The sequence below is a fragment of the Papio anubis genome, chromosome 2, assembly GCF_008728515.1.
Source record: "Papio anubis isolate 15944 chromosome 2, Panubis1.0, whole genome shotgun sequence".
Lineage (NCBI taxonomy): Eukaryota > Metazoa > Chordata > Mammalia > Primates > Cercopithecidae > Papio > Papio anubis.
Window position 1 is genome coordinate 69,557,335 of NC_044977.1, and position 15,170 is coordinate 69,572,504.

Genomic DNA, 15,170 nt, shown 5'->3' on the forward strand with positions numbered 1-15,170 from the left:
CACTTTGTAATATTGAGTTAAAAACTATGTACCAAAGAGCATATGCTACATAAATCCACCCTTTTTTTCAAGCATTAATAAACTGTATTCCAAAAGTGTAAAAAATACATTGGAAAATAATGTTAAATACATTTTCCAAGCTATAAGTGATATAGAACACAGTCTCTGATCACGATGAATGAGGTAAAATTAATATTAAAAATTAATGAACATTGGCTGGGTGCAGTGGCTCACGCCTGTAATCCCAGCACATTGGGAGACTGAGGCAGGCAGATCACAAGGTCAGGAGATGGAGACCATCCTGGGTAACACAGTGAAACCCCGTCTCTATTAAAAACACAAAAAATTAGCTGGGGGTGGTGGCACCTGCCTGTAGTCCCAGCTACTCGGGAGGCTGAGGCAGAAGAATTGCTTGAACCAGGGAGGCGGAGGTTGCAATGAGCTGAGATCACACCACTGCACTCCACCCTGGGCAACAGAGCGAGACTCCATCTCAAAAAAAAAAAAATTAATTAATTAATGAAATTAATGAACATTATAAAAAATGGATATTAAAGAACAATTCTCCCCAGATATTAATCTAAAATCAAACAGCTAATTATAAACTATTTTTGGAGATAATAAAAATGAAATTGTTATTTATAGCATTTTGTGAGATCTCAGTAAATACAGACTGATGAACAAATTGAACACATGGAAATTTTATTATTATATAAGAAAAAGCCAAAATTCAACTCAAGAAGTCAGCAAAAGAGGAGAAAGAAATTCCTGGAAAAGCAAAAACTGGACAATGACAAATAGAAGTGTTAATTAATAAAATAGGAAACCAGAAAAATAAAAAACTAAAATAAATCCAGGATTTTTAAAAAGCAAATATATAGTAAAATATAGAAAATATATGAAAGGCAAATTTATAAAGGAAAAAAATTAACATAAAAAATGAAAATGGATAAGATTTATTAGGTACACAGATTACTTATGTACAGAGATTTATTTTTAATATGAGAGATTACAGGGTAAACTGCCATGCTAATATTATATCATCTTGATAAAATATCTCCTTTAAGGAGTATAAAAATGACCAAAGAGTTGAGATGTAAAAAATTGAACACACCAATAAGCATATAAATTATAAAAATATAAACATTTTGAAAGAATTACTGACCACTCTAACTCCAATACCAATTTATGGGTTTTTATTTTTTTCTTTCTTTCTTTACTGGGAAGAGAAAGTTTTGTAGACATCTTTTTGTTGTTATAATTGTTGTAATCCTACTCTTAAGGAAAAGATAAATTCTGAACTATATAGACTATTAAAAAACTTTAAAAATTGTGGTTACACAACCTTACTAAAAGTGACATAGAAATAACAACAACTAAAAAGTTATTGTATACTAGTATCGCATATGAATATAGGAAGACATTCCAGAAAAAATAATAAAAAAATTAATTCCAAAATATAATAGAAGACAAATCTACCCTAGCCAAGTTGTTTTTATTTTAGGAAAAGAGAGATTAATATTATTTAATTGATTAATATGTGTTTGTGATAGGTCAATGGGGAAAGAAATGCATGGTCATCTCAATGGGTGCTCAAAATATTTTGATAGCCCCACACATAAATTACTGATAAAAAGTAGTCTTAGCAAACTGTGAAGTAGAAGTTTAATTTATTAACATACTGGTCAATCTCAAACCAACATCCAATATAATTCTTAATACTGACGCACAGAAACGTATCAATTCATATTAGATTCAAAAGAAAAAGATCCACTTACCATTCTTATTTAGCATTATCTGGATTCTCCAACCAGTATAAGAACAGAAGTTAAAATAAATGAAGTAACCACTAGAAAATAAGAGAAAAAGTAAAATTTTGCAGAAGATAGAGTCAACTAAAAACTATTTGAAGTAACATATGAGCAAAGCAAAGTGGTCAACCACACAGTAGACAAACAAGTAAAATAGCATTCTGATAGATTAGCAAAAACCACCTAGAAAATATGAAGGCCGGACATAGTGACATCAACACACATAAAATTCTCGCAAACTGAATCCTCATACATTATAGCAGAATAAATTCCGTAATTCCAGGTGTGTTGAGTTAAAGTTTTAAAAAATGAACACACAACAATGTAGATGAAACAGAGGTGAACATTTCAATAATTTTAACATATTAAAGACATTTTAAATATAAAAGTATTGAAAAATAACACAAATACACTTCTTTTCATGTAGAAACAGACTAGTATTTGGCGAATGTAAAACATTTAAAAAATCAATCTGTGGGAGAAAAAAAGCACAAGCACCATTGAAGTGCAAACTGACATGTTGGGAACAAAACTTGCAACATATGTGGATAGAGGGTTAATCTTCTTTATGTATGAAAGACTTACAAATTAGCAAAAAAAAAAAAAAAGAAAAACAAACAAACTCTAGTGGAAATCTCCAATAGGAAAACAAGCAAAGACGAAGAAAAAATGCTTCACAGATGAAGAAATAAAAGTTATTAACATTTATATGAGAATGTATAATATCCTAGAATTCTAATTAAACAATGATATTCCAACTTAATATCCTGATATACTTGAGTAGGGTATAGCGGCAAGGCTAGAAAATTGTTACCTGTTAGTTGAAAACATAAATGAGTTGAGGAAATAACAGCAGAATTGTGGAGAATATGACAGAATTGAAAATAATTTTAAAGCATGTATCACGGGTCTCATTTTTCTACCATAGTATTAGTATGGAAAAAAATGTATAATTAAAATTAAATTAAAAAATACCACAAGCACTTTGGGAGGCCAAGTCGGGCAGATTGCCTGAACCCAGGAGTTTGAGACCAACCTGGGCAACATGGTGAAACCCCATCTCTACCAAAAATATACAAAGATTAGCTAGGCATGGTGGCATGTGCCTGTAGTCCATCTACCTGAGAGGCTAAGGTGGGAGGATTCCTTGAGCCCAGGAGGTGGAGGTGGCAGTGGGCTGTGATCACACCTCCACACTCTAATCTGGGTAACAGAGCAAGACCTTGTCTCAAGAAAAACAAACAAACAAACATGCCATAAGAGTCAATTCTTATTTTATTATCTGCATGTGTTCTTGTCCCTTTCAACCATTATTTTTCATAGTGTACTCATGTCACTAATAATTGAAGATATGTAAATTATGACAATTATGAGATACAGTTTACACCTAAAAATAAAACAACATTGAAATATTGATGTTTCTGGTTAAGGGTGAAGGTGAAGTGAGAAAAGTACTTGCATAGACTGTTGGCAGATGTGTTAATTTGTATAATAATTCTTAAAACGTATTTGGACATGTTTATGAAAAATGTTGATATTCCACTTCTAGGAATCTTATTCTCAAGAAATAATCAGAGATGTGGACAAAGATCTATGTATGAAGTTGCTCTAGTAAGTGGAATTTATTATAATAAAATACTAAAACCAACCTGAGATTCCATGTAGGCACACCATGGAATGTTTAAGCACACCATGGAACATCTATATGGTGGAATAATACAGAGCCATCAGAAATTTTTTCCAAAGAATATTTATTAACATGATGCTTCTTAACATCATGTATAAATTAAAAGTAGTTATATAATGATATTATTGTGATGGATCTGGTGTTGTTACAAACACAAATAAATGCATATTAATGAAGAAAAGATCCTGTGATGGGTGCACCAAAATCTCACAAATCACAAACTAAAGTACTTACTCATGTCACCAAATACCACCTATTCCCCAAAAATTTATGGAAATAAAAAATTTTAAAAATAACAATTGGCCGGGCGCAGCGGCTCACTCCTATAATCCCAGCACTTTGGGAGGCCAAGGCAGGCGGATCACGAGGTCAGGAGATGGATACCAGCCTGACCAATGAAATCCCGTCTCTACTAAAAATACAAAAATTAGCTGGGCGTGGTGGCACGCACCTGTAATCCCAGCTATTCATGTGACTGAGGCCGGAGTATCGCTTGAAGCCTGGAGGTGGAGAAAGCAGTGAGCCAAGATCACGCCACTGCACTCCAGCCTGGGCGACAGAGCGAGACTGTCTCAAACAAAACAAAAGGAAATAATAATAATAATAATACTTTTTTTTTTTTTTACAGGAAACACCCTAGAACTATTCTTAGGGCATCATTGAGGGGTTGTGATTAGTTGACTTCTTTTCCCTTTATTTTCTAATCTAAAATTGGAAGGAAAGGAAATTTGTAAAAGATCGTCATTCTTCTGTACACATTTTCCCCTGTAGTTTTCTTTCCTATCAACCAAATTTTGTTCTGCTTTCATTTACTGGTCTGAGTTAAGTCTAGAGAATCAGTTGAGTGTCAATATAGTATAAGCTCAAATTTGGCTTCTCCACTTGCTTGCTTTGTGATCTGGGGTAAATTTACCATCCAGTCTAAGCCTCAGTTTTTGCATCTGAAAAGAGAGAAGAGCTAGAAGTACTAAGATGTCAGTAACATTAAGTGCCATGATTTATGTAAAGTGCTGAGCACAATACCTCCACATAGTACAGCAGGTCCTTGAATAATGTCATTTCGTTCAACATTATTTATTTATAATGATGATGAGAAAAAAAATAGATTGCCAGTGGGGCCAATGTTTGGACTCTGCATGTTTTCCCTGTGTTTATGTGAGTTTTTTCTGGATGCTCTGGTTTCCTCCCACATCTCAGAGATGTTCACATCGGGTGAATTGGCATGCCTGTACGGTCTCCATATGAGTGGGCACGAGTGTGTGTGAGTGCACCTTGCGGCTGGATGGTGTCCTGCCCAGGGCGGGTTCCCACTCTGCACCCTGATCTGTGGGGACAGGCTCGGACCACCCAGACCCTCGATTGGCATAAGCGGGTAAATAATTATCTTACTTGTCTTTATTAATCTTTCTTCAATGTGTGTAAAGATGTTTAATATGAGAAACATTCTGGTTCTTTATTTAGAAGTTTAGCGATGCTTTTGTGACTGGAAATATGCTGAAGGAGCGTAACTCTTGTTTATATCAATTAGTCTGAGGGAAAGTTGGTTCTCTTATCGTCATATTGCTTCTAATTGCAGACTCTAAGAACTTATCAGTGTTAAGTGAGTACTTACTGTATGTTCTTGCTAAATTTAGCTGTTTTTAATATACTGTTATTTTGTATATATCCCAGCAATATCTCAAATGCATTCTGTGGAACACCATTCTAACAGGCCATTTATTAGATATTTTTAAAAGGGCTAAATATGGTTAAATAACCAGAAATTACTACATACTCTACATTACTTCTTGATGATTCACAATGCACATTAGTATATTAAAAGATCTAGCTAGTCTAATAGCAATATATATATATAAAATATATATTATTGTATTTTAAAAGCTTGAATTTACCAAACTTATTTCTGTATAGAACAATTAACATTTCACTGAACATTGGATGCTGTCCTGTGGAACATTATCTGGAACAACTATGGCTCTAAGACAGGGGCATTAGAATGAACCTTTTTTTGTAAAGATCTAGGTATTAAATATTTAAGGCTCTGTGGGCCAAGAGGCAAATTTCAGCAACTGTTCTCACCAAAAGTTGAATAGTCATTTTTACCATTTAAACTTAAAATAAAAATAGTGGGCCAGATTTGACCTGCCAGCCATAGTTTGCCTACCTCTGTTGCAGGAGATGGCATTGTTGAGAGGCATATGAAAATTTTAACAGGTGCTGACCACTAATGAGAAAAATTAAAGTGTGCAGAAGATGAGAGAGCTGTCTCTTCTGCCAATGCTGTTACAGTCCCTTTCCTAGCCCAATCCTGAATATATATAACCAATAGTTTATTACCTCCTTGCCACCGACATACCTGGCACCATTTCCCATGGGCCATTTTGAATAAGATTACAGGATCCTTTTCAACCCATTTTTTTTTTTCCTGGGCAACCACAAAAAAATCAATCAGAATTAACAGAAGACATAAAACCCATTTGCTATTCCTGATCTTCTATACTCTTCTTAAAGTGTATTATCTAGAATGCGACCACGCTGTCACAGAATAGAGAGAGGAGTCATTACCTTACTTGACCAAAATTGTCATAGCCTAAGATTACAAACATTTTTGCAATCTCATTATGCTATGGACACACAGTGACCTAGCAATCAACTAGAGTCTTGAATCGTTCTCCATATGTATTGTTGTTAAGTCACACCTTGATCTTCTTATAGGTTAGATCCAAGTGCATAATATGATATTTATCTCAATTAATATCAACAATTCAGTCTACTAGTCTGTCCATCCTAATGAGAATCTTTTGGATTCTAATTATTGGGTATTTCTCTCTACGTCAACTCATTTAAGTCAAATTAATATGCCTTTGGATCTTTATCATAGGTCAACATGATTAGTAACAATGGTCTTAAATAGAATTCCAGAACATGCCATTAGAAACCATCTTCTCAATAATCAAACTTACGACGTTTGAAATTATGGTCCCCATCAGGTCTTGAGATCTTTGGAATAACGTTTATATTCACACTATATTCAGCATCTGCCAAAAAAAAAAAAAAAAATTGGTGTATACGGAGATTATTTTTTCCAAAACCACATCATCGGGTTATAAAATTTAAGAAACAAAGAGGACTTCAAGATTGCTCCGGTACCTTTCAGCTTTAAGCACCTACCCCAGCCCCCCTCCCCACCAAAAAAACTTGAGGCAAGTATTGCATCCAAGGAAATTCTTGATTTTCAACTAAATCTCTTGGCAGAGCAGAATAACTGTCATCATGAAAGATAAAAAGAATATACACACAATTGAGTTTCATAGTGCGAAACAATAAAAAACGTGAGTTACTGCTATAATACAGCTAGAAGACATTAAATCCTATCATGAGAGAGCTCTGAAAAGTTACAGGTGTTATACAAACCTAAGTGTTACCAGCAGTGAATCTATACGGGTCTGCAGCAACCTCAATCTTGCCTCCTCAGAAGAACGAATTCAACCGCGGAGACAGAAGGCAAAAAGAGAGACTGAGGCAAACCTTAGAGCAGGAGTGAAAGTTTATTAAAAAGCTTTACAGCAGCAATGAAAGGAAATAAAGAAGACTTGGAAGAAGACCAAGTGGGTGACTTGAGAGATCAAGTGCATAGTTTGATCTTTGACTTAGGGTTTCATATGGTGCCATGATTCCAGGGTCCTGCATCCCTTCTCCCCTGATTCTTCCCTTGCCATGGGCTGTTCGCATATGCAGTGGCCTGCCAGCACTTGGGAGGGTTTCATGCACGGTGTGCTTACTGGTGTTGTACACATGCTCACTTGAGGGGTTCTCTTACCAAATGTCCCTTGGAGGCCATATACCTGTTATTTTGCCTCCTAATGAGCATACTTGAGCCCACTTGCCCAACTCTTGAGATCTTATTGGGAAGCTGTTGATTACCAGTTTCAGGTGCTTCTGTTTATTGGGAGACTGCCTTTCCCTGGTGTGGGCTGCATATCTATTATTATTTTAGAGAGACAGTTAACAACCATCTGACCATCACCTGATGGTCACGTGACATTCCTGGTGTGTGTGTGTGTGCACATGTGTGTGTGTCTGTGGTGGGAACTCTTTTCTGCTCTGCTCTTGTCTGTTACCTACTGTAACATAAGGAATCATTTTTAGAAAGTATTTTGTTGCCTTAAGGTGGGCAGTGTTTCTCCATTTATGCATTTCTAGAACACAGATGCAAGAGGAGAGAGGTATTCTGTAGCCTTTAATTTTATTATCTTCTGATTGTATTTTCTTCATTTTCGGTTTATTTTTTCTTCAAAATATACTTATTTTCCTTTTATGGCTGATTTTCTTCATAATAAAATATAGCAACACATTTGGTAGATTCTAATTTCTTATGTTAACAGAATGCTTTCAACACAGAAGTCTTACTTGGATATATTCTTATGCAGGGGTCAGCAAACTTTCAGTAAAGTGCCAGATAGTAAATATTTTAGGCTTGGCAGGCAAAGAGGCAATGTCCTCAACTCTGAGCAACTGTTCTCACTTAAATAATAATAGTCTATTTTGCATTCTACATTTAAATATGTAAAAACCATCCTTAGCTCATAGACCTTGCAAAAGCAGGTGGTGGGCCAGATTTGGCCATTGGTTGGTGGCCCCCACTATAGAGTACTGACCATTAAAAAAATAAGATCATAGTTGTCTGGATGTCCTTCAAAACATGAGTCTTACTAATTTACATTGTAACAAAGTGATTTTGATTGTATGATAAGATAGATGGCAAAGTTAAAAAAAGTCACTTCCATTTTGACCAGTAAAGAATTTCACATGTCAAGTTTCAAATTCTTTCAATATAAAATATTTGAACCTAAAAAAACCTATTCTTGCTTTTTCAAGTAACAAATATTTATTGCCATTTTCCAGGCTGTGTACTGGGCACTAGAAAAAAACAGATAACAAGACTGACACTGTGAACCTAACTAGATTTCAAGCCTCTGCCACTAAAAAACTATAACATTAATAAATATCTTCATGATTCATATAAAGTTAATGTCTCAAAAAGCGATGTATAAAATGTGTAAACATGGCTTTTCAGGAATAACCACAAAGAATCATAAAATTTTCCTTTAAATCTGTTTCTCCTCCTATGTAAATAATTTGAACATAAATATCTTTAGGAATTTTGTAATAAATAACTAAGAAGTCAAAAGCTGAATATTCATGCAGCTCTTTAGTATAATAATAAACTGTAAATGCCCACTGATGACTTAAAGAAGAGTAAGCAACATTGCATTCTAAATGAGAAAATATGAGTCACAACAAATTTCCCAAGTGAGCAGCTTTTATTTCTTCTTTTTCAAAAAAGAATTAAACTCATATCTAAAAATGCAGAGAAAATTCTGTATACCCTTAGGCATCTTAACATGTCACTGAGTCCAACTCTAGGGGCCTTTTGTTGTGTATTCTGGCTTGGTCACACATTTTGAGCACTCCTCCTGTCTGTATTTGAAGAATTCTTTATCTTAGGAGACCTGCATCCCCATGGTAGAAGCACAAAAACGTGCTCAAGTTGAAGTCTCCCTTTCAACTCTCCACTTTGTCTCCATGAGATTTCACTTTGAAAGAAGCAACATGAAAAAACTGATGCCATGTATAGAGTTCATTTTCTCATTAGGGTGACAGTAGAGGTGTCTTGCTTTCAAGGGCAAGAGGGCAGAGGCTCTAGAATTCTTTCCACAACAGCAGCATCAGCAGCAATCGAAGCCATAGTGGCGTCCTTACTAAATAGAAGTGGCTTTCTTGGGAATCTTTTCTTGACATGGTTGGGTAGTATTCTTCTTTGCTTTGCAGTCTCCTAGTTTAATGCTCTGGCCTATCCTGTGAGTCCCCTAACTTCATTTGTCTTAGGTTACTGTTGTAGGTTGGATCGTGTACCCCCAAAAGATACACGGTAGTTCTGATCCCTAGTACCTGTGAATGTGACCTTTTTTAGAAATAGGGTCTTTGCAGATGTAATCTGGTTAAGATGAGGTCATACTGGATTAGGATGGCCCTAATCCGGTATAACCTGTGTCCTTGTAAGAAAAACAGAGACACCAGGAGAATACCATGTAAAGACACAGAGACACACTGAAACTTCCATGTAAGGACAGAGGAAGACACTTCAGTGATGCAGGTGCAAGCCAAGGAATGCCAAGAATCAATGGCCACCATCAGAAGCTGGGAAGGGCAAGGAAATATTCTACAGTCTCAGAAGGAGCATAGCCCTGCAGGCATCTTGATTTTGCCCTCCTAGCCTTCAGAACTGAGAGTACACATTTCTGTTGTTTTAAGCCACCCAGGTTGTAGTACTTGGTTATAGCAGTCCTAGGAAATAAACACATTTCCTTGGATGGAGATCCTGAGATGAGAATTCAGTGCACGTGACTTTTTAAGAAAGTGATCCCAAGAGAAACCAGTAAGAAAGTAGAGTAAGCAGGACAGGAAAGAATTTAGAAGCCAAGCAAGGATGAGCTCTTAGGCAAAATCCCTGCTTTATCTTGATCCTGCAAGGAGCTCTGGAGTTTAAATTACATCCAGAGTTTGTCCCAATTTAGGGCAAAGGAGTTGGACTCCCATACTTGCAGTCACAAGGGCCAGTCATGAGTGAGGGCTGCCCCATGGGACCCAATCTTTGTAGCACTTCAGGTTCTCTGTGCACGTTGGTAAAGCAGCATTTATAGCCCTTGAATAGGCCTTAAAGAAAGTCAGAGGTGCCAACCTTGGAAAAAGGTTGCTGGAGAATCTGGCTGTGAGGCACATAAACACAGTAAAAGGGATTTGGGAGTATCTGAGTGTCTTATTCTATTTGTGGTTCTATAAAGGAATACCTGAAGCTGGGTTATTTATAAAGAAAAGAGGTCTATGTTGCTCACAGTCAGCAGACTGTACAAGAAACATGACACCAACATCTGCTTCTGGTGATGGATGTGGGGTGCTTTCACTCACGATGGAAGGTGCAGGGGGAGCTGGCATGTACAGAGGTCACATGATGAGAGAGGAAGCGAGAGAGAGGAGAAGGTGCTAGGCTCTTTTTAACAACCAGCTCTCTGGGGAGCTAATAGAATGGGAACTTATTACCTAAGGACAGCACTAAGCCATTCATGAGAAATCAGCCCCCATGACCCAAACACCTCCCATTAGGCCTCACCTCCAACATTGAGGATCATATTTCAATATGAGGTTTAGAAGGTCAAATATTGCAACTGTAACATTGGGTAAAGTGTGGATCAAGCCCACTACTCCTGATAGTAAATTACTTTTCAAATTTCCTAGAGTGGAGTCTGTTGTTTGCAACTAAGAACAACAATTGATATGCCACCCGAAGGAAGAAAACCATCATTTTTAAACCCTAAAATAATAGTTGAAAGTCATTAATCTCTTAAAATATATACAGGTTCCTAAAATGCTGTGGAAAAGCCCAATTTTTATAAAGCACATCCTGTTTTAAATGTATTAAGGGAAACTCAATATTGAAAGAAAAACTTGTAAAATACTGAGTAAAATGAAGACTATTTCTATAAATATTCAAACGTATCAGTTTTGTTAATACATATTTTCTATAAAACGACTATTATCATCAACAAGTATGTTACAAATAACTCATAGCTATAGAGCATTGTTCTTGGAACTATAAAAAATATAAGATATGCTTCTTGCTTTTAAAATTTCAAATGCTAGTGCCTGTGAGATCTTTGGCTAAGTCACTTGTCACCTCTAAGCCTCAGTTTCCATTTCTGTGAAATACAGATGATAATGTTAATACAGAACTGCTATGGACATTATAATATAACCTATGTAAATGCTTTTAGTGAATGTAAATGATTATGTCAACATAATGATACTAAGAAACACATAAGAATATGGCATATACAATAAATCTCACAGGAATTACAAGTAAAAAACAAATAAAATCCATGCATTCTGTGGAGGCCTAGTGGCAGGAATATTCATCTCAAAATTATAGGTGCATTGAACAGCTGTCACTGGATTTCAGTAGACTCTTGAACTACACAAGTAACTCTGCTGACTCCAATTCCAAATGCATCAAATAAAATTCTAGTTACAAATACCTTCCCACAGAGCTTGCTTGCAAGGAAATACTGTTGCAAGCAGAGAAAATGAATGTCTGAACCCTTTGACAATTACATTTCTCAGTATAACTTAAGAAGTTGGTATTCTGATAACTCTGTTTTATGAACTTGGTTACTGAGAGTTTGGCCCTGAGAGGTGACTCTACTGTTAGTGTGTAAAGCCAAATTTGTGAGCCTCCAAGGTGATAAGCAGAGCTTGAACTTTTTCCAATTCACCAAGATACCTTAGGCCAGAGGTCCTCAGTCTTTTGGGCACCAGGGACTGGTTTCATGGAAGACAACTTTTCCACGGACTGGTGGGTGGGGGGTGGATTTGGGATGATTCAAGTGCATTACATTTTTTGTACACTTTATTTCTATTATTATTACATTGTAATACATAGGAAATAATTATACAACTCTCCATAATGTAGAATCAGTGAGAACTCTGAGCTTGTTTTCCTGGAACTAAACAGCCCCATCTGGGAGTGATGAAAGACAGTGACAGATTATCAGGCATTAGATTCTCATAAGGAGCATGCAACCTGGCCCTCTCATATGCACAGTTCACAATAGGGTTCACGTTCCTAGAAGAATCTAATGCCGTCGCTGATCTGACCAAAGGCGGAGTTCAAATGGTAATGTGAGTGATGGGGAGCGGCTGTACATACAGATGAAGCTTCACTCTCTTGCCTGCCATTTACCTCTTGCTGTGCAGCCTGTTTCCTAACAGGCCATGGGACCCCTGCCTTAGGTGATGGTTTAGAAAGTAGTCAGCATTCTCTTCCTTGAATCTTCTACTCTATTTATTACATTTTAAATGTAATAAATGCCACAATTTTCTTTAGGTTCTTGCGATTCCTTTCAATTAATTCTGTAAGAGGCCTAAGTGACTCAAACGTAATAATGATCCATATTTAAATGGCCATCAATTCTGACAGCTAGTTTGAATGCAGATAATTGCTTTATGGACTGCTGGTCCTTCAAACGGAAACTATACAAACCTCTGTATTTTTTTTCCCTTTGGATTTAAAACTCTGTTCACTCACATTTGAAATGTGTTTATGGTAATTTGATTCTTGTTTGTTTTTCAATCTATTCTTAGTGCAGAGGAATGGCAGGAATTTGAACACTCCTCTACTTTCACATCCAGGCAAGCATCATTGAAAAAATTTCAGTGCTTGCTCAGCTAAGATATTACATTCATATTCTGGCCTGGCCCCTCTAGCCTTAGAGAGTGGTTTATGTACTCTCTTTTTTTAAATTTTTAATTGTAATTTTTGTGAGTACATAGTATGTGTATATTGCACTCTCTTTTTGGAAGAATTTTTTGAAACATCTGGATCATATTTCTTCTTTTTATCATTTCTATTCTTGTTCTCTGTTAGGATTTTCAATCTCTACTAATCCTTCAACCTCTGCCTTTCCCTGTCCATGCGTGTATAGGCTTTATCTTTGTTAGAAAAAGGAAAAAAAAAAAAAATAAAGCAAAGCGGTGGGGTGGGGGAAAGGAAGGAATGAAAAAAAGGATAGATGGAGGAAAGGTAGAAACAAAGGAAGGAAACAAAGAAAAGAACTGAACACATTTCTCTTTTAATCATGCATACACATATTAACACATTTTTGAAAGACACTTATTAAATGCCTGCTATATGTAAGATTTTGGTCTAGGTGTTAGGGAGGTAAAGATAAATTAGACATTAAGTTGCCATCTAATTGAACAGACATCACATATTTATAAGTAATCTAACACAAAGCAAAAGGTGGATAAGTTCTCTAAGAGGGGCATAGAAAGGTGATCATGACAATGTAAGGGGGAAAAAGGACTTTCAATCAGCAAGGAGCTGCAGAAGGCAGAAGGAGTCTTGTGAAGAGATGACACTTGAGATGGGCCTTTGGGGATAGATAAGACTTGCTTTCCCTTCCAGTTTGTCCAGCACATTTTCTACAGATTTCCTTATGCAAGTTTCCTGGAAACCTCTCCCATCACACAGTCATTTCCTAGAGAATCTGACTTCTACCCTGACTCCATTTCCCAGACTGATTCTTCAAAGAATGCCCATGACACTTTTACACTCAAATTCCACGTTGGTGACTTTTTATTTCTCTTAAAACTATTCTGCAAGAATAAAACTTACTTTCTTAACTTCCCTAACATGTCATTATCCTAGGTTCCTTTTTACCTTTGACCCAGGCCACACACTCTAACCAGCACTGCTTTGTGATCACTTTGGTATCATAGCTCACCTTTCTATGACATCCTTAAAGACTTACACTAAAACATAACTCAAGACCTAAGTATATTCTCTCGTAACCAGAGTGTAATGGGATCCCCTTGAAAGACCTATTTTTTGAACCATGCTTACCTTTGGCCAAGACTCAGGCATGAAGGCACCTTTACAAAGCATATACTATCCCACATTGCATTAATAACAAATCAATATTTTACTCATGATGTTGTAGGAAGACAGAAAATAGAATTTGCTTTGCCCACCGCCATGGAGAACAATCCTATCCCTTCTGTTCCTCTTATGAAATGTCTTCCCATGTCTGCTGCATGCCCCCACTTTCTATAGATTTTTTAAAAAAGATGAAATTATATTTTTAGAACAGAATAAAAATTATGAAAATATTCATGTTGAAAGGTAGAAAGATAATGAAGAGTGTAGATTAGGAAGTGAAAAATTGGAAGGATACAAAGAGAGAAAAGAGAGGTGAAGTACTAATATTTTCATCGTACATAGTAGGGTGTTGAGAGTAATTGATGAACATGAAATGACAGTTTACATCTATAATATAAAGGTGTAAAGTCTTTTAGAGGGCCAAAGTTCCTTCAGATAGCTCTTTGATAGAACTATCAAAGATTGGGAGTAAGTGAGGAGTTACAAGTTGGCAGGGTAGTGGAAATGAAGTAGTGTAAACTTCTCATCTTTTATGTCTAATATGTTATATTAAATTTGATAAATGAGATGTAGTAATTAAGCATATCATTTAGCATTTGGAGGCAATCACTCCAAAAACCTACATAGGAAACCATTAAAATGATTTCCTCAGCTAGTGAGACTGAAGGTATTAAGACCATCTGTTGTTTTGATTATAAGTCCTTTGTCCTGCTTGATTTTTTTTAAAACTACGTGCCTGGATTCTTTTATTAAAATTTCACAAAAGATAAAAATACAAAGAAAAATATTTTTAACATCAATTTTTAAATTATTTGTTTTATTTATTATTAGTATGAGTAGAGATGGGGTCTCACTTTTTCACCCAGGCTGGAGTGCAGTGGTGCCATCATAGCTCAATGCCACCTTGAATTTCTAGGCTCACGGCTGAGCCTCCCATCTTAGCCTCATGAGTAGCTTGGACTACGGGCACCCACCACTAAGTCCAGCTAATTTTTAATGTTTTGTAGCCACACGGATCTTGCCATCTTGCCCAGGCTGGTCTCAAACTCCTGGCCTCAAGAGATACTCCCACCTCGGCCTCTCAAAGTGCTGGAATTATACCTGTTAGCCACCATGCCTGGCCAATTCTTAAATTAGTAGCTTTTACGATTTTTTGGTAGAGAAGTCCTACCCTAAA

General features: G+C 36.2%; 1 long non-coding RNA gene across 1 annotated transcript; it reads right to left on the minus strand.

The window, feature by feature from the left end:
* Positions 1–551: 551 nt before the first annotated feature.
* Positions 552–7,505, minus strand: LOC116273759. Its single transcript, XR_004182139.1, has 3 exons — positions 6,913–7,505; positions 6,462–6,536; positions 552–1,849 (listed from the first exon to the last, which is right to left on the minus strand). It is a non-coding gene; the product is annotated as an uncharacterized LOC116273759 (long non-coding RNA).
* Between the last annotated feature and the right edge of the window lie 7,665 nt (positions 7,506–15,170).